Consider the following 27,827-nt stretch of genomic DNA (forward strand, 5'->3'; position numbering starts at 1 on the left):
TGGAATGGTTTGCCAATTAGGCAGACTAGGCAGACATTTGCAAAACACAGAATGAACATGTTGAGAGAGGGGAAAAAAAATCAAGATTGTTTACTGGATGCACCTCCAACAGACTTGTACTTAAGGCCCTATTTGCACAAGGCATTGCATGCTATTCCTAAAAACGGAGGATACATATTGCCATTCACCTCTCCAGGGGCTTTGCCAACCCTGCTTGGAGATGCCAGGGCTTGAACCTGGAATGTTCTGCATGGAAAACATGTGCTCTAACATTGAACTATGACTCATCCCCTCTCTCACCTTGGAGGATGATTGCAACAAATTGAATAGCATTAGTGGGACTAACTATAGACATAATGATTATGTCTAGCCCTGGTGTGCATGATTTAATAAATAAAGACACATCTGGTGCATCAGGCCCATAGTGTGTGGGAGGAGCTTTAATCCTTCGCATTGCCTGATCTGAATCAAGAGTATTATGCCATCAACGGCAACAAGAAGAAACCTTACACTGGTGCCAGTGGCTTTGGTAAAGCAAGGATATCTCAATATTCTAAAATGTTCAGTGTTACCCCCTCCCTACAATGCTTTTTGAATAATATTGTTTGGAAACTTCTAATACTATTGCTGAGAAGGAAATCTGCATTTAATCTATATGTGGCTTGTATATGACTTCAGTCTGTGTTGGCTGAAACCTCACCCAAGCCAGGAAGTCAAGCTTGTGAAAAAACACACAAGAAGAACTTTGTTGCAGATGATGAAGCACTACTGGGACATAATCAAGGCTGAAGTTTAGTGAATCATGGATAACTTTTTTTTTAAATCAAGGTCAAAAACATATGGTTTAACTACCAGTATAAAGGACACTCAAATAATATATCAGCTTCTGCCAAGGGATCCCGCAGCCCACTAGTTAAATTGTTGATGATACAGTTCTGGTTGCTGCTAATGCATGTCTTTGGCAGCACTGTGGCTCCCTTGCTCTTATACTTCCAAGGAGCCCTTTCCACACTGACCTGTCTGCCAGTAAACTATTACACAAGGCATCTGCCACAGAACTTGTATCTATTTCAGAGTACTCTGGTGCAGTGTGTTCCACGGTGCACTTACAGTTCACAGGGTTTGTTGGTCGGACCTATTTCACCTCTGTATGTTTTGCCTTGAGTGAATTAAGACTGAACTACAGAGCACATTTAGTGCTCACCTGTAGCTGTGCTGTGCAGGGAAGAGTGGATGAGCTGTTTCTTCAGAAGATTATCTGCCATTATTATTAGCTTTATTGAAGAACCCCTGAAGAGTTTTGAAGGCACACCAGAGTTACCCAGTACACATTCTGATAAAAAAAAAGATTGTCTTGGATGAAGAGAAAATGTTTGGAAAAGGCTAAGTCAGCGATACAGGACAATTCTTGCAATGAAAATGGTGTAGTGAGAGAACACAAAATTATCAGCAAACTTTAATGGAAGATTTTTGTACCTGTATGTTTGCTTACGTTCATGTGAATTATGGCATCTACTCTTGCTGTGCTGTAGCAAGGAGTATTCATCTTGGTTACTTGAGATGAAATGTGGATATCAGCTGCCCCTTAATGCTGGAAGGAAAACAATAAAGGCAAAAGAATAAAGCTCAGGTGGGGCCATAATGCTATTTCGTGTATACATTCAGGCTTTAATTGAATTGTCACTGTCTGTACTTTTTGCATTTCATTTCTCTCAGACCTCACTGCTTATAATCTGTGTGTATGTTATATGCAGTGGAGGACAACATCTTGTGCATATGATGAAGTCTACTGTAGTCGATAAAAGTTTGTTAGTCTTTAAGGTACTGCAAGACTCTTTATCATTTGGTTATTGCTTTGAATCTGTTCACATTACAAATATCTTAGTATACCTGTTTGTATAGAAAAAGTATTTATTAAGATGCTGCAACTCTTTCGTTTTGTTGCAAAGCAAACATAGCTAGCCCCCTTTAAAATGTTATTCAAAACATCTACAGTGTGAACTACTAATGCCTCTGTTTTCTGAGGAGGAAGACAGGGTCATTTTTCTGCAGTCCTATACTGGTTTAGAGTTTGGTGCTACCTAAGTTTCATCCAGCCGAACAGTGAAACTAGGGAACTTTTCAAGTAAATACTGACCTGTCTGTCTTTTATGCCCATGCTGTAGGTGGCATCTAACATTAGTCATATTCAGAGCAGACCCACTGAAATCAATTGACTTAATTTAGGTTCATTAATTTCAGTGGGTCTGTTCTGAGAATGAGATAATAGATTTTGAGTGGATAATGTCCAGCTAACTCTGGGGAGAAATGCCTTTGCATACTCCCATCATTTGCATTTCTCTTATGAAGGAGGTGCTGTAGTCTTAGCATGCCTTGTCCTCACGCTCTATGAGGAAAAGAAAGCAACTAGAGACGAACGAGGAAGAGGTAGTGGTAAATGTGCTTCCCATTGAGAGCATCTTGCCCAATGTCTTTCCAAAACCTGGAACCAACACTGTCCAAGTAGCCATTGCAAAGAGGAAGAAGGTGTGACACCCTTCTATTATTAATTCAGGCCTGATTCTATAAGGGTAGACCCAAAGCAGTGAAAGTATTCCATGCATTTCATTTTATGTTTAATTGTATCTACCATATCAGCTTATTATATTTCTGTGCTGCTTTTCACTCATACAAGTTGAGGCTATTGATTGCAAGCATACCATTCACATTCATATGAATGGACCAGCTCATGTTTTAAGGGCGTTTCAACATGATGGGGGAATACTTACATGGATGAGGGAGTAAACTGTAGCCTGATAAATCAGGCTTTAAAGAAAGGAGTGAGAACTGCTTTAAGTGCAAAAGTTATTTGTGTGTTCTTGCACACACATGGGCAACTGTTGCTTCCAGCCACACAGTATATTTTAATTCAGACTGCCTGTGAAATAGTTAGGCAGCCCTTGGGTTTTGCTTTGTTTTGTTGTAGGTAAAATGGTAAGTGCTCAGCTGTGTAGTTAGTGATGACTGTGCAGAATTGGGTATGGTCTATTTGCAGCTAATAGCTTCCCTTCATTGAGTCAATTTGTACTGTGTTTTTCCCCCTTTAGCTGACAAGAGATATAGCTTAGTGTAGACTATTGCTTCAACCATTTTGCCCCAGGAAAAGCATTAGTAATTTATAAATAAAATAGGAGAAGTCAAATATAGGTTTATTGACAACAAAGGCACTATTAATGTTAGGCAAGCAGTTTGTAGTAGAATTAGGTTTACCTACTGATTTATGAACTGTTCTTTCCCCCACCCAAATCAAGTCACTTGAGCATTTAGTAACTACTAGTCCAGCTGTACAGGGCTTGGTAGGTTTAGGTTCTATGAGGAATTGTTTGCATCTTGGCCTCCTAACGGCACAAGCCAAAGAGTGCTGCTTCTATGAACCTCTCTTTACTTCAGTGATGTATATACAGGAAATAATAATAATAATAATAATAATAATAATAATAATAATAATATACCCCACCCATCTGATTGGGTTGCCCCAGCCACTCTAAAATGTTCAGCCACACTAAAATGAAAAGTTATACAAAAGTTGCACTATTCCAGTTGTGCCTTGCATTGACATGCTTCCATCTTCATGCAAAGCTATGCTTCCAAAAAAACACACAAAAAACACCTGGGTGCTTTTCATATCTGGAGTAATATGTGGGAAATGTACTTTTCTCCATTTGCTGCTGTTATTAAACAAAATTTGGCAGGTCTTGGTAGTGAAAACAAATTGTCAGCACATCTGTGACTTTTAATGGATTTCTCCATAAAAAAGCCCCCTTCCCTGATTTTCTTCCTCATTGGGCTGCTTGGTGAGTTTCTCTCTCCTTTTTTGCTTCTGCACAGTTTTAAATAAAGTATTTTTGTAGTTCTGCAAACCTGGGGTTCTCCCATGCATGTTGATATGACCTCCTTGTTTGTAGTACGTAGTGCTGTTTTGGCTACATGAGGATTTCTTACCACTGAACATGCCTACTAGAAAGAAATTAGATTAATTAAGCACAGTTTTTATTTAATGTCTGTGTGTCCACACACATGTGCAGTGTGCTGGATTTCCCATATGGCAAAGCATATTGGAATTTTAAAAGGAAGTTCCTTTTAGCTACAATGTTAGTCATATGAGAAAAGCATCCAGTTTTTTGTACCAAATCAAGCCACATTTTTGACTTCACTGACCTGCTTTCTATTTTCCTAGATTTATTTCCTCTCCTCTCCCCAAAAGCTCCAAAAAAACTATTATAAGCATCTGCCATTTTGACAACTCTGCTTATTTACAAATGTTTTTACCCATGAACTGTCTTAGCAGAATTTGTCCCTTAACTTGCATTGGCAGACAAAATCTGTCTTTCTGAAACTATCTATGCAACAGGGCATGTGTCAACTTTATATTAAAAACAAATCCCATTCCCATCATAAATTCAGAGTTTTTTGTGCTAGTCAAAATAATATTTCAGTAGAGCATGAAACTGGGTGACAGTGCCTTGGAATGGTTCTACTTTATAGAACCATGTGGAAAGTTTTTTTGTGTTTTATGTAAATAGAGATTGATGGAACATTTTACACAGAGTGCCGGTTTTTGACAAAAAGTATTGATGGCTGCTTTCAGCAAGTGTTACTTGAGATGACAGAATATTGCATTTTAAGATGAATTACACAAGAAACTCCCTGCTTCGGAATGTCATGCATTTTGCTTCATCTGTTTTTTGTTTTGTTTTGCAGGAATGACTAAAATCCATGAATATCTGCAGAATTATCTGTCATTGTTGAGCAAAATATAGCTCAGGGATGGCCAATGTACCAAGAGCCCACTAACCATATTTGTATTGCCAGAGGTACAGGGCACACAGCCGCTGTGACTTCTTTGTCACCAGAAATTAATTTCCACATAACCCTTGCAGGTTCTCAACCATCAACGGTCACCACCACTCTTGCTACACTTCCTCCTCCTCAAAGGCAGTTGCATTATTATTATTTTTGGCTTGGAAGTGTATAAATATTGTATGTATGATGTGGCAGGGACTTAACACTGTTTACCAAACATACATGATAATGCGTGCCATATGTATATGTGGGAAGATTGTGGGACAGCAAGCGTCAGATGTGAATACATATGTGGTTCCCAAGCAGTCACTAGTCCAGCCATTGATCAGACCCAGACATGCTTAGCTTCAACAAAGTGGTGGCCTCATGTGCCTTTAGACCGGGTGTGCATGTTTTAGGCCTGTGCTCCAACTCATGTCCCGTGTTCCTGTACTTCTTGTACTCATCCATTATTTCTCCTGCTAATCAACTGCACAAACTTTGTGGATGGGTGGGTGCATGGTTTCACCCCTCCATTCCTTATCACAGTTCAGAACCTGTTGCTGTTGTACTCAGGATGAAATCCCTTTTTGTTCTTCAGGTACATGTAGATTTCAGGCATCTTCTTTTAATTCCCTATCAACATTTTCCAATTGTCCAGTTCTGTGTGACTCACCAGCTGTAATTAGGCAACATCTGATGCAGATACACAAAATATAAGAGTGATTTCCAGAAGTCTGTGACCACCATATGAGACTTGTCTTCATAATGAATTATTGGTCAAGATTATTAGAAAAATCTTTTAGTAACATTATTCTTATTTCAAAGTAAACACACCAACTTTTACAGATACATTTGCACTAACAACACCACTTATGCTACTACTTGCACAACCATGACAACTCTCCCGCTTATTGGGTTAATTTTACAAGGGATCTCACCTACTGATCCTTAAATTCTGTGAATATTCCAAGGAAATAGATGCCACTGCTAACACAACTTAAAACAATTTACTCTAAAACTCAAGGTTATAGAAAACTGAATGCTGCACTTCCTTGTCTCATTAAGGATTACCAGGGACATACCTAGGGGTTGGTCAGGTATGCCGCTTGCAAGGGCCCAGGCCCAGGGGGAGTGCAAAAATCTTAGTTCTTCCCTCTGGCTCAGACTTTTAAAGTTTCTGATCCATTGTCTCTCCCTCAGCTGTCAGGCAGGCTGTATCACATCATGGATGAATTTTTGTCCTGTGGACTGCTAAATAAGCCATGTGCTCTCCCCCAGCAACAAGGAGAAGCCATTACTGATTCAGCCAGATCATTCCCCTACCTACATATGCCTGCTAAGGAGCAGAGCTGGGTGATTCCACCCATATGCAGTGTAGAGGTGCAGTCATCTACCCATGCAGATTTGAGCTGGCGACCTCCACCTTTGCCATACTGCATGATCTTGGACAGAAAAGTAACCCAGAGAGCCAAACTGGAACATTAAGCCTAGTTCAGGAATATGGTATCACATAATTGGAGCCTACATCCATGTATATTAGTAAGTAAAATGGATATTAACTCCAGGAATCTCCCTTCCAAACCTGTGTAGCACTGTCCCTGGAACATTTCGCTCCTCAGGGGATTGTGCATATTTTTTGCATAACTTTACAAGCCAATCTTTTTATTCCCAGATTTTTTAAAAAATGATCTAAACCTACAATAGATTTGGATTCTGCATAATGCAAGATCATAGAAAGAAGATTAATAAGGAATGGAAGTTGTATGTAGAGAAAACTCTTCCTGCCTACTGTTGCTTTGATAGCTTTTGTTTATTTCATGGGTAAGAAAGATGACAGTTCAACTCTTTCTGAAACTGCCCTTGCAAAGATTCAACTTTTGTTCCAGGGTTGGCTATTCTGAGCCTTAAAATGATGCTTCAAGGGGACCTTAACCCATTAAATCATTCTATCTGAAAGCCAAAACCGCACCCTCCAACTGCTGAATAAATAGATTCTCATGACAGAATAATTCATCTCCAGTCATGAAAACATCAACTTTAAACGACAGCTTGTAGAGACCCTGTGCTTGTTAGGGGCAGATCAGGAGCCCAGATGCTGCTGGGATGTAAACTCATGAAGGGAAGATTAATTTATCTGTCATCCTCAGCTTTGACAGTTGTTGTAAATCTGATTTTAGCTTTTTGCTGCAATTGGTAGTGGAGGTTGGTGGGAACCTTTTTGGATTTGTGAAGAATTATGCTAAGCTAAGAAAATATAGTTAAGACTTTGAAACTTCAGACTTATGAACGGCCAGATATTTAGTAGTATTGGGCTTTTTAAAAAGCATAGTTGAGTAAGAAATGCTCACCACAGTACGACAGATTCCCCCCTCCAGTGTGTGTCTGGCACCCCTGAAAAGAACATCCCTATCAGATGGTTTGCTTATCTTGCCAGCTAGGAGCTTGGCACCAAAGACAAAGGAATTCAAATGTCGCCTCCCCCCCCCCCCAATGACTGTACTACCACAAGGACTGTATGTTTGATCCTGCTGCCCAGGTGCCTCATTATTCTTAGCATGAAAAAGCATTGATATACGTTCAAGATCTAATGGTTTTTGTTCTTCAAATCATAACTAATTGGAATTGTTCTACAGAATTGTTGCTAAACCAGTCACAAAAGTTACAGATATAAGCTCGGGAAAATTAATTGACCGGGACAGGTTGGGTATGCTAATATGAGGAGAGACTTCCATTGCTGGGTGTATTTATTGTATGTTCCTCCAGCATTCAATTCCTGCAGGGCTGTGGAGACAAATAAGTCAGTGCCAATATTATCCTTTACCTAGCTGTACTGCAATATTTGGTTTGTTTCCCAAGCTTAAGGCTTGTTTTTGCAGGGGTGTAATTATTGGAGTTATACCTGTTTTGTTGGGTTGCAGATCAGTCAAAGTTGGAGCTGCACATAAGGAGCAGAGGCGATTTTCCTTCCATGGAAGACAAAGGTGTGGTGGGGATGGAAAAGAATTTGTAGGTGCTGGTGTGCTTACCAGTACAGTGGTACCTCGGGTTAAGAACTTATTTCGTTCTGGAGGTCCGTTCTTAACCTGAAACTGTTCTTAACCTGAGGTACCACCTTAGCTAATGGGGCCTCCTGCTGCCACCACACTGCTGCCGCCGCATGATTTCTGTTCTCATCCTGAAGCAAAGTTCTTAACCCGAGGTACTATTTCTGGGTTAGCAGAATCTGTAACCTGAAGCGTCTGTAACCCGAGGTACCACTGTACCTCCAATGGTGCATGGAATGGTGTTCAACAAATGCCTCCTCAAAAATCTACCATTCATCAGAGAGAGTTTCTTTTCCCTTCTCAGTTACTGTTTGCTCTGGCCCAGCCTCCCTTACATTGAAAATGCCCACATTTCCTTCCATTTGGAACTGAGGATCGGTGCAAAGAGCTTCTCTCTGTGAACCAGCAGAGAGTGGTTGATGTAGGTAACTTTCTTTCCACGGATGGGGGTGGCTTAATACTTTTCAGTTCTGCCCCCTTTTCTACCCTTATAGTTCTGGCAGCTGTTTTGTGTGATGCCATGCACCCACAGCAGCCATTCTGTGATAGGAAATTAAAAATGTTCCACACTGGCCCCAAATAGCTGGCAATTCCTGGGATAGACAATTTTTTAAAGCACTATATGTATGTGAGGACTCGGAAGAATTAAAGTGTTCTGATAGGGTTGGCTCAGCAGTGTGTGGAAGTGCGTCATCTTGCTTGGGAGGAATGAGTTTGAATAGGGTTCCCTTTGGTTATAGACACAACCTGGGAGAGAATGGAAACACACCTTTTGTTTCTTACATATTTAATTTTGCTGCAAACTCTCAGGGCGCAGGCTTCATTGTTTATTTCTTTTTAATGGGGAATGCTGTGCAACTGTCTGTGAGCCCCAGGGATAAGGGTGGTCTATAAATCTGTAAAAAATAAATGTGTGCATATACAACCTTGGTGAGATGCAACATGTTTCATGTCTTTAATTGGCATTCTCTTCTGTGAAAATGAGCTATATATTGTTTTTATCAATCTATGGTTTCAGTAATAAACAGTATTCGTTTTTTGTAGCAGACCATTCATAACCAGAAGCATTCGTAACCAGAGGTACCACTGTACTTCCATCAAAGGGTCACAGCATATTTTCTGCCCTGCTCCCACATTTATTCTACCTGTTTGCTGCTCAGTCAAAATAAATCCCCCATAAGTTACATAAAACAATATAAGATCCAGACCTTTAAAACTGTCCAGTCTATCAAATAACTAATAGTACGTAGCTCGTAACATTAGGGGGAAAGCTTGCTTAAACAATAACATTTTTAGAAGGCATCTAAAACGTAATACAGAATGAGCATACTTAACATTGTTTGGGAGGGAGTTTCATAGCTTAGATGCTGATACACTGAGTGCTTTGCTCCTGGTAGGGAGTCAGGAGTGGACACTATGTGGCATTGTTAATAGTTATTTTTCTTTTGATGATTGTTGTGATTGAAAAGGAATATATGGTGCAAGATAGTCCCTTAGGTTGTTCAGGGCATTGTATACTAATAACAGAACGTTAAATTTGTCTCAGTGACGTATTAGCAGGTTTTTCAGCATAGGTTACACAGTATATGCTGTTGATAATCTGTATTCTGTCAACAGATGAATTGCCACATTCTGTGCTAGCTGAAGCTTCTGGACCAATATTAAAAGCAGTCCTATACAGAGCACATTGTAGTAACCCATTAACACATTTATCAGTACATGAATCACTGTAGCTAAGCTATTTTACCAATCTAAGTTGGTAAAAGACACTCCTAGTCACAGAAGGCACCTGAACCTCAGGCAACAGGAACACTTCAGACTGCTCTTTCAGATGGAGTGCAACCTCATCCAAAACAGGCAACTGGCATGGGAACCCCCTTCTACAAAGAATTCAAGCTCAGTTTAATGTCCCTCATCCTGCTCATCGCTGCACCCGGGCTTGCATAGCCACTGCTGATTCAGATGTTATGGAAGACCCCCAAATCTCTAATGGTCACTCGCAGTGCCTTATTTTGGTGTTATAGCATTGGAGAGAACAGGGAGCCCTGTGGAAGCCCATATCATAAATGCGAAGGGGCCAAGGTACACTTTCTCTAAATGCTACTCTCTGCAGATAGGATTGGAATCACTGAGACACAGGTCACATCCATACTATGCATTTAAAGTATTATTATACTACTAGAACAGTTAAAGCTTCCTCAGAATAATCCTGGAACAGTAGTTTTAAGGGTGCTGGGAATCAGAACTCCGTGAGGATTCTCCTAACAACTCCCAGTGCCCTCAACCAACAACAGTTCCCAGGATTCTTTGGGGAAACCCATGGCTGTTGAAATAGTATAAGAGCGTTCTAAATGTATAGTGTGGATGTGACCACACTGCCACCAATACCCAGTCTACAGAGTTGGTCCAAGAGGATACCATGTTTGAAGGTATCAAGAGCTGCAGGGACATAAAGAAGAAACAAAGTCATACTCCCTTGATCTTACAGGGTATCATCAGGGCACCCAAGGCTGATTCAGTTCCAAAACTAGCCTTGAAATCAGACTCAAACTCAGACTCAAACTCAAACTGATTGAGTCAGCTCAATCAGTATAGTCTAATAATGCTTGCAGTTGCCCCAACATGACTCTCTCAAGCAATTTCCCTGGAAAGTTAGGCATTTGGAACCAGTGGATCCAGAGTGGGCTTCATATTGGGTCACAATTTTATTAACAACAAAATGTAATTGATGGGGGAAGGGCTAAGGTATAGGGCTAGATGCCAATGTAAAATAGATTTCAAGTAATGGAAATGCCCACAAAACAGAGTGGAAGTCCTTTCCTGTAACAGACCATGTGGCTGGAGAAGATTTTATGTGGAGTTGTTTCTTCTTGTGCTAGAACCAATGTAATGATCAAGTCTGGAGGAATAGTATCTTTCAAATATTCCCAAGCGAAAGTGTTGAATGCTGACCTGTCCTTACCATTCTCTCCTGTTGATTCCTCGTGCCACAGCCATTCATTACCCCTGGGATTTCCCTTTCTGAGTTACATTTTTGCATGGGAGAGGAGCAGAGAAGCTGGGGTGGTGCAGGGGTCAGACCCATGGTTGGTCTCATGAAAAAGAAGTCAAATTGCAGTGGGAGGGAGAGAGAGGGGGGAGGGAGGGAGAGAGAGAGAAAGAAACAGGCAAAGAGAGAGACAGAAGCAAGAAAGTCAAATAATCTAGGTACTCCCAACAACATGGGACTGGCCCTGATCCTGTAGCAGCCATTTTGTGATTCGAACCTAGACTGTGCTTACACCCACAACTTTTTCTCTCTCCAAAATTCCAAATGTGCTTTAGGGCCCAAAATGGTTGAAGACATGGGGCAGCATCTATATAGATAAGCAGATTTCCTTAATTTAGACCATAATCAAAAGAAAAACCTGTGTAACTTGGTAGAGTTTATTTTATTTGTAACAGTTTATTCCACCACATTTTACATGAAAGCCTCCACTTCTGAATGCTTTTTCATTGCAAAAATTGTTTCTATGATAGATGCAAACTAATAAAAAGATTGGGGGGGGGGAAAGGAAAGAGAGCAAGCATCTTTACATAAAATAATGAAATAAAAGTCTGTGTAGTAACTCTTCTAGGTATTGACTATTTGGAAATAAAGATTTATAAAGGTTGTCTAGAAACACTGTACTAAAAATTCTTTTAAAGTAATGAATGGTGGAGAGCTAAAGGAAATGAGCTTTCAGCATTGTAAGAAGAATACATATTTGTTTGAGATGTTGGGCATTGACAAACGGCAGGGTGAGAGGGTTGACCTGAACTGCCAGATCTGATCTTCATGTGAGCAATTGGCTTGCCATGTCTTTTAATTATTCAGTTTTAAATCAAGTTTTGCTGTAGCCCATTTAAGTGTCAGTTTGGTAGCAAAGCCTGACAACATCAGGGTGCAGGATTCCTTTTGATCAGGATTTACATACAAATCATTCTTGCCTTGGAATGTGTGACACTTCAGCTTCTGTGTGTGATACTCTTTGGGCAGGTCCCTTTAGTTCTTCACCCTCTGTGACCTTTGCTGGTGCTTAGTATGTATTTGTATATGGAAGATGGCTATTCTGGTAAATATGATGGTGAGGGAGAAGTATTAATTTTCTCCTGCCACTGGTTGCATGCTGTGTTTGCCTAGAAGGAAAATCAACCCCTAATCCCGATTTTTTAAAAAAGAATTATTATTATTTATTTCAGAAAGAAACCAGATGGTTAGAGTATAGACTGAGGGTCACAGATGTACCAGGGACTGGATTTTAAGCTGCAAAATCCACACAAAGGATTCTGGCAGTTCACATTTTCTTGGGCTTTCAACAAAGTCTTTGGTAACTTTAAAGACTCTTCTTCCTGCATGACTAAACCCATTGAAAGTTTAAAGGGAAAGCTGCCTTAACAAGCCTTCACACTAAAACTTTTTAATTTTCTTCAAAATCTGCTCCTAAACCTTTCACGTGGTTTGAAAGTTAAACCCCAGGATATAGTTAACTTTCACGAAGGCATTACACAGTGTTCCCGGTGCCTTTGCTGTTGAAGATGCTGTGCAACACAGTGTACTTTGGGTGAAATGTGGAGCTCGCCATTTTCACTGCCTAGCACTAGTATTAATCTCTTGAGAATATTGCAATTCTGTACATTAATAAGGGTAGAGATGGCACACCCTTAAATACTGGTTTCTTAAAATAAAATGACATTTGTTTCTGGAATGTCCTGGACTAGAAATGGTCAGGACAATTGGTCTCCTGAAAGCAATCTTCACACTTACCTCTTACCTTATCGAAAGGGTTGCTTTTTCTTTGGAGTGGTGGTGGTTGCTATTGAATTGCTGGTGGACCAAGAACATAAAAAGTATTTGCACCAAGAGCTCAGAACATAGCTGTCAACCTTCCCTTTTTTGGCGGGAAATTCCCTTATTCCAGTGCCGTTTCCTGCTGCTTCCCACTGCTATCCTGGATTGTTAGATATCCTGTAGACTGCCCTCGGGACAGGTGAGGCTGCTGATCCCTTATTTTTGAGGCTGCTGATCCCTTATTTTCAAATCTGTAAGTTGACAGCTATGGCTCAGAATTGAAGTTGCCATGTTCTTACCTTTGTGGCCATGCCCCCTTCTTTATTTCTGACCATGGGATCTCATCCAGTAGCTCCTTAAACTTTTTGAAATCAATATCGGTTCAGAATGTATGTCTGACTACGCTCAGTTTTCTGCTGCCTCTGCATGATGAAACTGAAGAGGACATGCGTAGGAACAATTTATTTGAACAACAACAGCAACACACTCAAAAAATAGGAGACCTGGCCTTCCGAACAAAGTGAATAAGGAGATTCAATTTGCATAGCCACTTCTTAATTCAGTCAAGAAACAAAGTTTCTGGAATAATTTGCAGAGTATTTTGGAATACTCATGCAGACTTAACGTTTGTCTGCATGAGCCCCATTCAAATGAATGCCTTCCATAGTCAGACTTTTCAAGAAATTCTGCCATAGATTTCTGTTCACAAGGAACCAAGCACACATAATGCATTGCAAATTTTTAATTGGATTGTTAATGACTCAACACATGAAATTCCCCCCCCCCCCACGAGAACTAGTCATGGGGAGCCTTCTCTTTCACTGTTACAAAACAGAAGACACCAGAAACTTGACAAGTCCAAGTGTCTGAGGCCAGGGGACTAATTGATAACAGGCAGGCTGTATCCAAGGTCCTTCAGCAGTAATTGCAAGCAGAATCTGACTCTCTGATCTCACCAGTGGTATTCACCATGCCAAAACCGGCCAGAGTTTGACAGATTGCCTTCCATGCAATAATAACTTAGGCATGTTGCTTTTCTCACATGAGGCCATATGTCCCTCCCACAGGAGAAAATGAGTTGGGTTTTTTTTCTTCAAGAGGCTGCTGTTAAAACGAAACCATTCTGTTCTATTATACAAATCATACAATATTGCAAGATGGGGAAATCATCTAGCCAGGCACTTGTGAACAATGAGTCACATTCTCTTAACATGGCTGTGAGGAACAGAACCTGGGATAGAACTTTGCAGATAGCAGGAGACTTGATTCTCAATAGTTGGGATCACCAGAGGTAAGGGGAAATGATAGTTCATCACCTGAACGGCAGTGGGCAGCAGCAGAGAAAAGCAAATTGGGGTGCAAACAGCTCCCCTTTCCCTGCTGTTGAGCTGTTTCTCACAGATCAGTAATTCTGGTGCTCACATAAGCAGTGGGTTCTTGTAGTCACTCCACCTTTTCCTCGCCTCTCAACTGTTTCTGCCTGATGATCTGAGTAGTGTGAGGGGAATAACAGATGAGGTTTAACCCTTCTCTCCCTGCAATCTTGATGACCACCTTCAGGCTACTATTTTCTTCTTCCTAAGCTATGTTATAGCAGCATAGGTTGGAATCAGGAGCAGAAGGGAGGGAAGGCTTAAACTTTTGCCTCACCCAGTACCTGGTGGGGAGCAGTTCAGCAGCCCTGCCCCTTTCCATTGCTTCTCAGCTGTTCGTATTGATCAGATGAGCAGTGGGGCTTTGCAGCTCATGCTGCACGCCAAGGAGGGGGCAAGGCTGACGGGAGGTGGTAGGGCCTCGTGGGCTGCATTTAGCCTGTGGTCTGGTGGTTCCCCATCTGTGCTTTAGAAAAATCTGTACTGGATACACTGTTATGCCCATATGACAACAATCATAGTATAATTATTTTATCTAGGACCTAGGAAGAATGGTCACAAATGAGTAGGCAAGCTTTTGAGTTCACCAGAACTCTTCTTTAGGTTGGATACTCCCCTCTTCCCTAATTCAATAACAGTATTCAAGCTGGAGGGGAGATAGGGTGATAGAAAGCCTGAGCTTGCAGTTTGCACTAGCTTTAAGATGGAATGGTGAAAGTCTCATGCAGACACTTAATCAGGTTAGACTGTGCCTGATGCAAAAAGATCTTAGGGTGCAGCAAGGCATGCTGGGTTGAAGGAGCAATGGATATTGTCTTTTGACATATCAAAGCCAGCTGTTGTTCAGCTCTGTCTCTGGCACTAATTGGAGTACACAAGTCCCCAATAAGACACAGAGCAGAAGCAAAGAGAAACATGCAGTTTGGCAGAACCTGGGATTGATTTTTTTTAGCTATAATAGTAGCTAAATTGGGTTGTGTTGCTAATGGGTATTAGCAAAACAGTACTGTATTTCACTATTTTTGCAGGTGTGTGTGATAACACTTTGAATACAATTGGTGTTAATTTCAATCCTTTGATATGCCTTGTTCCTCCACCAGTGAGATTTGGGGCCTGCTGCCCTGAACTTTAAGATGTTTGCTTTACCTGAGATTTGTTAGCTTTGATATATATTTGTTTTCTTATCTACTTTCTAAATTAACTTTATTGTTTGTATGGCAAAAGAGAGAATGTTTGTTCACAGGAATATTTCTCTAAATTAGAATTTTAAAAATTGTGACCGTGGAAGCCTTCCTAAATTGAGGGACCAAATTGAGGTAGAGAGTTGCAGGTTTTTAATTGTTGTATAATTTACTGCTGAAGATTACCTTTTGAGATTCAAATATGTTTGGGCTTCTGATTCCCTTTGATATAAAAAATATTTTTAGATATGTACCATACAATATCAGGTTTATCCATGATATCTACTCTCTGTTGAGTACATATAGGTATTTTAGTTTAGTTTGCACATTTGCTCTATTCCCTTTAATGTTTATGTACTTATCCATCTAGTTTTGTTGATTGAGGCAAGATTGGTTTCTTCTTCTTTTGAGAAGTATTTTGACCCAACTCTGAGGTTACTTACAGTTCAGTTATGTGAAAAGCTGGAGAAGGGCACTCTTATCTTGGCCCCTGGCATCATCAAAGAACACCATAAGTTGCAGGGTACAGCTCACTCCCTTGGGCTAGCTATGTAGAACTCTAGGCTGAATAAGATATTTGAAGGCAGACAACACTATTAATACTTTTTTTTCTTTTGCAAACTGGTGCAACAGCTACAGTAGGTGTAGGCTGTTTCGGTTCCTGGCTTGTGAATAATCCTCCCTGCGGAGGGTTATACTGATGCATCACTCACAAAGGAAGGTTAAGCTTGGGTTGTGTCCTCTTAAACCCTTAACACATTTCCATGATTGTGGCTCTCTGTGACAGTAACAGATGATATGCGTAAGAAGCAAAACATAGTGTGCATGACCTCTTGCCTTCCAAATTGTATTTCCCAGCCCAGTTGGTGTTGTAACTTCAAAGTGGAATCATATTATTAGAATTCTCAGATTAGATTTCAATGTGTTAATAAACAGGTCGGGGGAAGGTAATGGGGAAAGAAGTTCAGTGATTTTCTTTCTTTAGGGTGTAGCAAAACATTTTCATCTAAGTTTTAGAATAGTTTGTTATACACTTTTATTTTCAACAGACATGCCAAGAAGAAATATAAATCAAGGACTTAAAACGTTTTTGGGTTTGTTTTTTTTAATACAAAGACTGCTTTCAGAGAAGTGAAAGCAGAATGCTATATCCTTTTTCACTGGGGCACGATTTGATTGTTCATTTTCTTTTGCATTAATTTATCGAAGGACACTTGCCTAAATTACTTTCTGTGTCTTGTGAAAGCCTTTGATCTTGGTGACAGTTTGACTGCATTAGGGAGAGCCTATTGGTTAATCCTTTGCTTAACTTGTCCTTTTTGGCACAGCGAGGGGTCTTTCCAAAGATAATCTGTCAGCACAGCCTAAATCCTAATCAAACAAGGAAAGAAAGATGCTGGGAGCTGTATTATAACTTGAAGAACTGCACCATGGGATAGTTTATAAAAAATGCAGGACACTTGGGTGTCCACGTTACATGGAGTTAGCAGCATCCCCCCCCACCATTTTTTAAAAAAAGCGTAATCAGCCTGGAGAGGCTGCAAGTCATGGCAGAAAAATGATAGGCAGAGAGAGGCTGCTTAACTCTTTCCCCTACTATTTATTTTTCCTCTTGCGGAACTGCTTTTTCCATCTGGGTGAGAGAGATATATTGCTCTCTAAGGATGGAAAAGCAGTTTAAGGGTAGTTAACGCTGAAACAGCAGCAAAGGGAAGGGTTGAGCAACGACTCAGTAGTGCTAAGCTAAACCATGGCTTAGTGCAAACACATGGATGCCCAGAGGGAAGGATGCAGCAGCTTGGTTCCTCCTCCTGTGCTGCTGCGTAAGCCATGGTTTGACTTAATGTGTAAGCTGAATCTGGGCTTCCAGTTCGTTTCGTACCAGGCAAATTGTAACTAAGGTTTATTTTTATTTGCTTATGGTTTGATTGGAGCAAGACAAACCAGAAGCCTGGGTTTGGACAACATTGCAAACTATGGTTTAGCAACAGGACCAAGGGAGGGGCAAAGTGGCTGCACAGGAACCAGCATGCAATTTCATGCTAAACCATGGACTCCATGGTTTGGGTCCACGTCTCTGTTGCTGTTCTTCCTCTACCCCAGAACTTTCCAAACTATGTGTCACACTGTATAGGTGTGTCACGTGAATGCTCCCCATAATCCTCCTGGGGCTGGAAAGGGGTTAGTTTAACCTCTGGTTTGCGAGTAAAACTGAATTACTGTGTAGTGAAATGATACATGTCTAAAAAGTGTGCAACTAACATGAAAAGTTTGGAAAGTCCTGCTCTACCCCAATTCCTTGTGTCATGAAGTATCTTGAAAGTATGTTGGTGTGAAAATGAGATACTTGTTGGCCTTGTTGGATACTTGTTGGATACCTGCTGTATACCTGTTGGATACTTGTTATTTTTCAAGATAGCAAATAATTGTGAACCCAACCTTGGTTGTTGCCATGAATAAAAGTTCATGGATTTGCCCCTTTGTGGATTTCATTCTATAGCTATAGTGGAAAAGGCCTTTAATCTTTTTCATAAACTTTGGTTTTGTAGGTACAGTATTAAGTAATATATATCAAGTATATTTGTATTTTTTAAACTGGAAGAATGTGAAATCAGAAGTTTATTTTCACCAAAGCCTGTCATTATTATGCTATGGTGGTCTAAAATAATTTTGAGGCATTTTGCCCAAATGTAAATGTGATATTTCTGTTTTCAGATTATCTTTTTGAGAACAGCGGGGCTTTTTGTATGTGTGTGTAGTTATGAGAAAATGCAGGTAAATCTGAAGATACATTAACTCTCCCATCTTCATCAGTTAAAATATGGATGCAATGCAAATGGATGTAAAATTTTCTTATATTTAAGTAGTATGAAGACATTAAAATCCTTTGGAACATTTTTCCTTTTCATTTCACTAAAGCATATCAAGTGCTTGTGGGAAAATTATGCATACAAAAGACAACCACTACATTTTCTCAACTGATTAGGTTTAGCACAGAAGTGATGCAATGCCACTACCGAACTTCAGGAGGCGGGGAGTTGCGGGCTCCCGACCCCGCCCACACTCCTGCGAGGCTGGCTCCAGCCTCGCGGGAAGCGGGGATTCCCTCAATTTGCATTCCCCGCAGCGCCAGCCAATCGGCTGGCGGCGGGGGCGGGCCTTCGAGAGGCCACTTAAGGTCAGGGCAGCCCTGGCTCGCCCCTTTTTCTCCCTTGCTGCCAGCTAGGTTTCCCGCCCACCCACCCTTTAGGTTTTGCCATTGACTTTGCTATGGGCTTCGGCTGGTCGCCGCAAGGGGCCTGGTAGGAGTTTTTCCATTTGGCAAATTGGCTGGTTTGGAAGCCACTTGGTTTTTTCGCCTACCTCGTAGCAAATCGTCACAACTCCCTTGGTTTTGGCGGTAGGCATTGGCCGGGGTATTGTTATGCAAATGAGGTTGGGGGGGAGGAAAGCCATCACCTCCCCCAATGCTTGAAGGGTAGTTCGTTAAAGGACTCCGAGGGGCGATGCCTCGTCCGAAACCTACGGAGGCTAGGGCCTAAAGCGCGCCCCCGAGCGGTAACCCCTCGGGGAGCGCCTAGGGATATGCATCTCGGGTAGCTCCCCCTGTTGGTGTTTAACCCTTCCCGGTTAGACCGGATAGTCGGTTAGGGGCCAATGCCTAAAGCCAATACCTCTCTTACCTGTAATCAATAAAGTTGTGGCCATTTTCGCCCATTAACCTTAAATACTTGTGTCCGGTGTCGTTATTTGTCACACTTGTGGGGGGGAGGGTATAGCCACGCAATTCCTCTTGAAATAATTGATAATCCCTTTCTTAGAATTTGATACGGAGTATCAGGACATCCAAACCCTTCTCTCTCTCTCTCTCATGTGTGTGTGTGAGTGCGCACCCACACCCACACACCTGAATCAAATTGTGGCTCTGCCTGATTGACAATCAAATCCAGTTTTTAAATAAAAAACAGATATATTAGATGTGCATATAAATTTATTGTGTCATCTTGTCTGGCCATTAGAAAGCTTGCTGATGTTTTTTTTTGAGCAGTGCTTGTATTAGAACATTCTGAGGGGCTGTCCAATCTCCCATCTTGTGCTCTTCGGCTTACTGAGAGGCAGTAGCCAAGTTTTATTGTTGAAGGTCGCTAGCGTTTTCACTTCCATATCAATGAGCTTTCTCTTGTGCGCTTAGTTGCAAATGGTCTGCAGTACTAAGGAAACAGAAACCAATGAAACTGATGAGACATAATAAAGTTTCTCTTAAACTTCTAATAGCAGAGGCAGACTTCCCTCCTTACCACCCCACCCCCCAAAATAAAATAAGAGGCATACTTCTCATTTATACCTCAAAATATTTAGTTTTAGCCTGTGAAAGAATAAACCTGCACTCAGAGAAGCCTACTCCTAGATTTTTGCATGAGTTCCCTTCCTGGGCAACCTTCTCCAAGGCAGGTAATTTTGTTGCTCCCCTGCATCAGGAGTACGGTAGATAGATAGGATCGTTCAATCAGATGTGAGGCAGGCATGTGGGCAGAATTACTTGTGCCTGTGGAGGCAAGAAGGAAACACCAGAGCAGTCAGTCATGCAGTGACTGAGTGGGTAGCCTTCTCTGTGGGTGGGCATATTGGACTCACAGACACCTTTATTTGTATTTTTTTTTATTGTGCCATGCAAGCAATTCTCCCATAGCCAACAGTTTGGAATGACTGCCTTAAACAGATCAGCTAGATTTTGGAAAGGGGGAATGATAATATCATGACTATAATAATGTTGGTAGCAATAAAACTGAGTAGTGTGCTGGTATATTTATTTTCAGGACATAAAAATGCAGGGATTTTTGTGCGTGTGTGTTTCCCCATTGGTGGTTTTACTGTTTCACACTGAAAAATATTTGTAAAATATTTTCTAACAGATAATCCTCTTTTGATTTGGCTCTTAGCTGTCTTTTTTTTTTCTTTTGAGAACTACACTTCTAACTGCATAAAATATGACTTTTAGAATCATGCCTCTTGAAGAGTTATTGCAGGGCATTCATGGGGGATTTGTAAAATCCTCCTCTGTATTCACCATTCTCTGTGAAGCATAGGGTGTAATTCAGAAAGCTGTTACTTGGACTGTTGCAAAGTGTATGGTTTTGTTTCAAATTATTTGTTTGGACAATGTCAATAAAACTCTGGTGGCCAATGTGAGGCTTCAGTAACAGAAGTGCAAAAAGCTACACTTTAGGTTGACCAGAGGGTACTTGTGATTGGTTGATGTACATGATGTAGGGATGAATTTATGTTGTACTAGTGGGCCTTTCAGTCTTGTTAATTCTCATTCGTAATTCTGAGGATTTCGCTCATGTGTTCCAGGATAAGTGACTATGGAACAGTGACCCCCAAGGAGTTGACTTTGAGGTACAAACACCATTCACAGACACCTGTGAAAGAATCAAGATAGTCTGCAGGGATGTGTGGCCAAAGCACTCTGGAATTCTAGACAAGAAACCACAAGCATTCCTTTGGTTTTTGGCTATGTGAATAAGCCCTTGGGTCTCTTCTGCATGCTTCAAAAGCTTGGGCTGAGTTTGTAATATTCAGTCCTGTGTCAGAACAGGCAAAGAAAATACATTTTCTCAAGATTGCACTCAAAGTCTTATCTCGCCAGTATTCCAAACAGGCCTTACAAATCTGGTTGAAGAAGAAATGCCACAACCTATAGTCTCTAAGCCCCGCAGGAAGATTTCGCTCACAAGCAGTTCTCACAAGTCCACACGCTGCTTGGAATGCATCAATATGAGGACAGAAGTGCACTGTGCTTTAAAGAGAAGAAGTCCTGCTCAGAGGGTTACAACAACACCTAAGGGGAGAGATACAGTTTAGGGTTGGAGCATTCAGAAGTGGGAGAAAGAGGCCAAAAGGGGAAAAAAGTTAGGGTTCCAGGTGAAGAAATCGAAGTTGGAAACAGAACTGTTAGAACCTAAGACTAAGGTACTTTCAAGAATGTATAACTTGCTGTTGAAATGGAACACACAAGACGAAATGGTTAAATCGGCTATGATAAAGTGGGCACAGGACATTGGGCATAACATTATGTTTGAGGACTGGGAAAGGTTGTGGACCACTGGGCTGAACTTCACTGCATGTAATGCTCTGAAGGAAAATGTAATGAAAATGATATATAGATGGTACATGACCCCAGTTAAACTTGCCAAAATATACCATTCGTCTGATAATAAATGTTGGAAATGTAAAGAAAATGAAGGAACATTATTTCACCTCTGGTGGACTTGCCCTAAAGTGAAGGCCTTCTGGGAAATGATATATAATGAGTTGAAAAAGGTATTTAAGTATACCTTCACCAAGAAACCAGAGGCCTTCCTTCTGGGTATTGTCGGCCAGAAGGTGCTAAAGAAGGACTGAACATTTTTTATGTATGCAACAACGGCAGCAAGGATACTCATTGCTAAGAACTGGAAAACTCAAGATCTACCCACACTGGAAGAGTGGCAGATGCAGCTGATGGACTACATGAAACTGGCCGAGATGACTGGCAGAATCCGAGACCTGGGGGAAGAGAGGGTTGAAGAAGACTGGAAGAAATTTAAGATTTACTTACAAAAACATTGTAATCTGGTTGAATGATAAGAAGGATGCTAGATCATAAATAACTGCCTACCACTGAATTAGATTTGAACTTGATGATAAGTGAGACTAAGGAAAATATGAATTTTCTGGAGAACTGCTAGATTCTATTTAAATGAGCGGATATAAGGTTGTAAACAAGATGATAATTTGCTTGAAAAATTTTTATAACGATGTAAGTGGGAGCGGGAGACGTGAGGGAGTCCAAAGAAGTGATGAAACTATGTCATGATATAAGTAATGTTGTTTATTATTTATGCACTGTATTAAAAAAAATTCAATAAATATTTATTAAAAAAAAAAGAAAGAGGCCAAAAGGGGAGTGTGAGGAAGCTTCCTGACACTGGTTGAGTTGCTCTGATATGGTGTAACATTTGGAGGCAATTCTAGCCAAAGACAGTTTGCTACCTGAGGTAAAGAACAACATGACCACCTCCATTCTGCAGACAGAAGCCAACTGGACTTAGTTGAATCTAGCTTCAAGACTGGCAGTACTATAGTATCCCCCACAACATTTGAGAAGAGCAGGCTAGTTTAGGAGCATTGGGTAAGGAATGTGGCACACATAGTAAAGGTAAAGGTACCCCTGCCCGTACGGGCCAGTCTTGACAGACTCTGGGGTTGTGCGCCCATCTCACTCAAGAGGCCAGGGGCCAGCGCTGTCCGGAGACACTTCCGGGTCACGTGGCCAGCGTGACATCGCTTCTCTGGCGAGCCAGAGCCGCACACGGAAACGCCGTTTACCTTCCCTCTGGTAAGCGGTCCCTATTTATCTACTTGCACCCGGAGGTGCTTTCGAACTGCTAGGTTGGCAGGCGGGCACACACATAGATCTGTCGTCAAATGCTTTGCTGCTCATTCACCCTTCTGCCCAGTACCTGCTTGCTCACAAAATGCAAGTATACCTCAGGCCATGTTGCCTGGAGCTGATTAGAGTTGTAGACCATAACATTTGGGAGCTACCAAATTAGCTATCCTGTGGGAGGAGGAGGAGGGTGGTGATATTATCACATGTCATTGCCCTCAAGGAATAAATATACGGTGATTGTTAGCAATCATTATATAAAAATATTCACATATTTTTTATATATTATATAAAATAATAATAGGAGAAAATCTCAATATCAGAGAGCATATATGTATGGTGGTGAAACAATGAGGTATGAACTTGCAAAAAACCTTTACACAGCTCTTTGCCATGTTTAACTTGTTTGAATAGACATTATTAAATGAAGAGAGAATATATTCTTGTAATAGGTAAAGCTTCACAACTGTATCCATTATGCTAGTAATAATTGCTAAAGTGGTGTATAGAAAGATTAGTTTTTCTCTGTGAAATACAGTTTGAGAAACTGCATTGGATGAATAGGAATACATACACCCAGCCTTTAGTGGTCCAGGGAGTCTGGCATCAGACTGCATGTGTTGGGCCAAGAAGCAGAGACCAAGGGAGGTATAACCCTGGAATTACAATTTTCCACAAATGTCAGATACAAATGTTTAGATGTTTTTGGAGCAGTCATTCTATAGGAGTGTGGCTAACAGTTTGAGGAACCCTGAAGTTCAAACTGACCCACATCCCAAATTGTGTCAGATCTGAATATCCAGACATCTAGATCAGTTACCAGGTGCCTCCTCAGGTGAATCAAAAGTATAGATCAAATTAAAAGAAATGAAACAACAACAAATTATTTGTACTGCGCCCATCTGGCTGCGTTTCCATCTACACAAGTGCCCAATTCAAAGATCTAAACATTTGTATCTGACATTTGTGGAAAATTGTAATTCCAGGGTTATTCCTCCCTTGGTCTCTGCTTCTTGGCCCAACACATGCAGTCTGATGCCAGACTCCCTGGACCACTAAGGGCTGGGTGTATGTATTCCTATTCATCCAATGCAGTTTCTCAAACTGTATTTCACAGAGAAAAACTAATCTTTCTATACACTACTGCAGCAATTATTACTAGCAGGGCTGTGAATTTTTCCTGATCTTATTGTTCTATCTTTTGTAAACAGCTTTGAGATTGGTTGGTTGGTTGGTTTTACAATCAAATGGTATATTAATTTTATGAAATAAATAAATAAATAAATAAATAAATAAATATTTTATTCTCAAAAGCGCTGGATGCAAAACATTCATGAAATCCCTCGATGGCCTTGGTTAAGCTTCTATTTTTGACTTCACTAATGACAAGAATGTTGAGAGGAGAAGAATTTTAACAATCAATTTGGAGCAAGCTACTTTGATTGCAGGATCCTACATCTCTCTCTGTGTGTGTGTGTGTGTGCTAAGGGAACAGGCTGATGAGAGTTTAGGAAGTGTGTTCTTTTAGTATTAAATTTTATATATTTGTGCAGAAATTGATGTCTTTTTTATATGCTGATTTATTGAGGTTTGGGTTGCAAAACGTTCTAGTAAAATCTTCAGAGCACTATTTTCAGGATATAGAAAGCACAAGGTTTCCTTTTGCATAGCAAGGGATAGTATAGAGAGAAAGAAGAAAACTGCTGCCCTGCCATGACATTAATTGATCTATAGATAATTATGGGGAAAAGTTCTATAGAAGCTCTTCTAAAGTCAAGAATAATGGCTTTCTTAACAAGTGTGATTTCTTGACCCAGCAAAGGTTTGTTTATTTGTGTTTCAGGCTTTCTTGTTGTTCAGCCAAGTAAAATGGCTGTCACTCTCTTTTAAACTAGGAAAACTGAACTGGGTTTTACAGGACTATTGGCTGGCTTAGATATGCCAAGCTGTTTTCTTTAGACACTAGTAGCAGATATGTGCTGCAGAAACAATTCTGACAGTTTTTATTCTCCACGATCCATCCCACGAAGTAGTTGCATTGTATTATTGAAATGCCAAAACTCTCTCAATCATCTTGAACACAACTGATGGCATGGCTAATGCTTGAGGTCAGTGGGATTGTGCAGTTGCCAAGGTCCAGATCCACAAACAGATCCACCGTTGGTGTCAATTGAAGGCAATTCTGCCCCACTCGAAAGGAGACCCTTTTGGCTATGGGAACTCTGGAGTATATATTAGGTTCAGGCAGGGCCAAACTCAATAGAGATTGTGCTCTGTCTCTGACCTTGCCAGCTATGGACTGTGAGAATGAACTGCTTAAACATTTGCATCTGTGGTAATGAAGTTGAATTTCATTTGGATACATTTATGTGAACATGTTTAATTAACCAGGATCACTCTTGCAATTTACTCATTGGCAATTACATGAGCTGCGACTAATTTTGTTGGATCTCCAGGAGATGTAGAAGGCCACATCAGAACTTCCCCTTTGGTCTGTGCCTACTTGGCTTGCTTTTGCTGAAGGTTTTCAAGATTTTTACAGTAGAAGAAGCTCCCTTTCCCAATTTTACAGTTCGGTCAGTAAGCCTCTAATTCCCTTCCCACAAGGTCAAGGGCATGTTCTAGGTTCTATAAGTCGTACCCATTGCTCCTGATCTGCTAGCACAGCAGTTTTCTGCTTGGATAGCAGAACTTGCTCCTCCTCTGAAGTGGAGCCTAATCCACCTTTAAAATCTGCTGTAGAAGGTTGGAGGACTTTCTGGAGCAGGTTTTGAGGGCACGAGAGGAGAGGAGAGGAAAGGAAAATCCCATTTGTGTAAGTAGAACTCGACATTTGTAGCATTGGCTACCACTCTGCTTCTTCAAAGTTGCATACTATACAGTTCTAGCTTACTATGTGCTCTTAAGGTATTGCTTCCGGAAGAATAGAACATTTTCACTATTGCTTTCATAGTTCACTTAAACACTAGGGTTATCATGAGCCCAGACAATTCTGCTTTGCAACCCTCATTTATTTCAACATGGGTTCAGTTACATGTTTTTACAAGTTCTACAAGTAACTTGGTATACACAGGTGATTCTGTGCTTTTGTGTTTCCTAAGATACCCAGTAGCTAAGGTGGTAATCACTAGGCCAGCTTCTGGTAGTGCAACAGGAAACCTAAAGGCGCACTACTTCATACAGACATTAAGTTCTGCCTGATGATGAACTCCATGTAAATTAAAAAATCTGCACACTTCTGCACCAATAAATCTAATCAAAGAGGTTATGGTGTAATTACTGTGTGATGTTGTGGAGCAGTTGGTGTAAGTTGGTTAAAAATTGGGTTAGGTGACTGTATGAGTAAGAGCTGTGTTAGTGGCACTACTACTTACTAGTCATGGAAGTCAGTTTCCTATTTTCAGAGACACTTCCCCTTGATTACCAGATGCTCAAGATGTATAGGAGGATGGATATTGCCATTGTGCCCTGCTTGTGAACTTCCCTAGGGCACAGGGCAGGCCACTGCTGGTTAGACAAAATGCTGAGCTGGATGGATCACTGGCCTGACCTGTCCTGGCAGCTCTTACATTCTTACCCTATTGTCTGCAGTGACGGGGAAATCGATCAACCTGGGGCATTGTTTCCAGTAGGTCCTTTTAGGCTAATTTATTATCTTCTTTCCCCCAACCAGCTTTTACTTACCAAATGTTAACTCTTATAGTTGATTGCTAACTCTGGGGCATCAAATCCCCCACCCACCCACCCTGTTTCCTTGAGTGCAGTATGTGATTATCCAACTCACAGAGCTCAAGAAAAAAAGAGAGAGGTTTTGTTTTAATAAGCAGTTTGCCGTTTGGCACACAATGCTGAGGAAAGCAACATTATCTCCAGCAGTAAACTCTGCACTCATTGCAAAGCTTGACAAGAAAATGATTGAGTCTGTTTGTTATACCTTTGTGGGGCTGCCACAGCTGCTGATGGAAATGTTGCTGTTTATTCAGCAATGCAATAACACTTTCTGTAATTTATGGATGCACATTCCCCAGATTACTAAAGGTAATATTGTTGACTAAAGGAAAGTATACGAATGGATAGTTTCGGTTGTTCCTGTCCTTATAAAAGTGATTGACTGTTCACTTTGCACAGGGAGGAATTTGCACAGGCTTCTTCTCTCTTAACAATTACAGATTTCCCTTCCTCTGACAGTTACAAATAACACTGATGGTTTCAAGCAGCAAAAATTTATTGACTTGTGCAAGTCCAGAATACGGGGACCTAGAATTTGGGCCTCCTTGTGCATTATTTTGCACATAACTAGTCAGTCTCTTATAGAAGACTCCCTGGATATGAGATGAGTGAACTAGGTGGAACTAAGATCTTATTTCACATCTATGATCTCTTTAAAGGTTGAAGATGCAGCCTTTTCTGTAAAGGAATTAAAATTTAAAGTCCCATTTTATCCTCCTGGATAAAATTGCTTGCCCTGCGACAGAAGCTTCTGCATTTTCTTTGCTCAAAGTACCCCTTCCACTTTGACTCTTCTTCCAAGGAACCCCTAAAGCAAATTTGCACCCTCTATTGTGCTCCTTAACATAGTCTTAACAGGCAGCAGCTCTGCCCGAGACCCTTTTCACTGGAGATGGCAGGGACAGAACCTGGGATCCTAAACAAGCCCAAACCACTATTTTAGTGCTGCTTGGGGTTTTTTATTGTTTTGTTTTATTTTATTATTTCATAAGCTACTTAGAGGGTCAGGCATAATTGGCCACTGAAGTGGGACATGAATCTAAATAGATGAGCAATTCTACCATAGGCCTTCTAAGGCACTTGTGGCATTCCCGCCCCCTAAACCATTGTTTTTATGTCTTTGATTAATAGCAAGGGCAGGACATTTTGCGGAATTTAAAATCATGGACAGGATCCAAAGGACTGTGAGTAGGGTTGTGCTCACGCATAGACACTTTTCTGCCCCCCCCCAGCCTTGGGGAAAAAACCCAATTTTGGGGGGACCTTCTCCAGTAGCACCCCACAAGAGAAGTTGGGCTGTTTTGAGGGAAATTCTGCTTGTCAACTTGTATTCTGCAAAAAACAACAACTATGCACACCAATGCCCTATCTGCTTATGCATGTTGGAGAGTGAGGTGGGTTCTGGCTTAATTTATTGTGAAGAGGTTAATGGTT

The 27,827-nt window shown here is 40.9% G+C and overlaps 1 protein-coding gene and 1 long non-coding RNA gene across 2 annotated transcripts in view; one reads left to right on the plus strand and one right to left on the minus strand.

Annotated features, from left to right (window-relative positions):
* Positions 1-8,066, minus strand: part of LOC310844446 — a 30,692-nt gene extending 22,626 nt beyond the window's left edge. Inside the window, exon 1 of the long non-coding RNA XR_014564135.1 lies at positions 7,968-8,066. This is a non-coding gene — a long non-coding RNA (uncharacterized lncRNA). The remainder of the gene's footprint in view (positions 1-7,967) is intronic.
* Positions 1-27,827, plus strand: part of LRMDA (leucine rich melanocyte differentiation associated) — a 741,312-nt gene that overhangs the window by 61,745 nt on the left and 651,740 nt on the right.

The sequence above is a fragment of the Podarcis gaigeae genome (genome assembly GCF_964106915.1).
Source record: "Podarcis gaigeae genome assembly, chromosome: 5".
Taxonomy (NCBI): Eukaryota; Metazoa; Chordata; class Lepidosauria; order Squamata; family Lacertidae; genus Podarcis; species Podarcis gaigeae.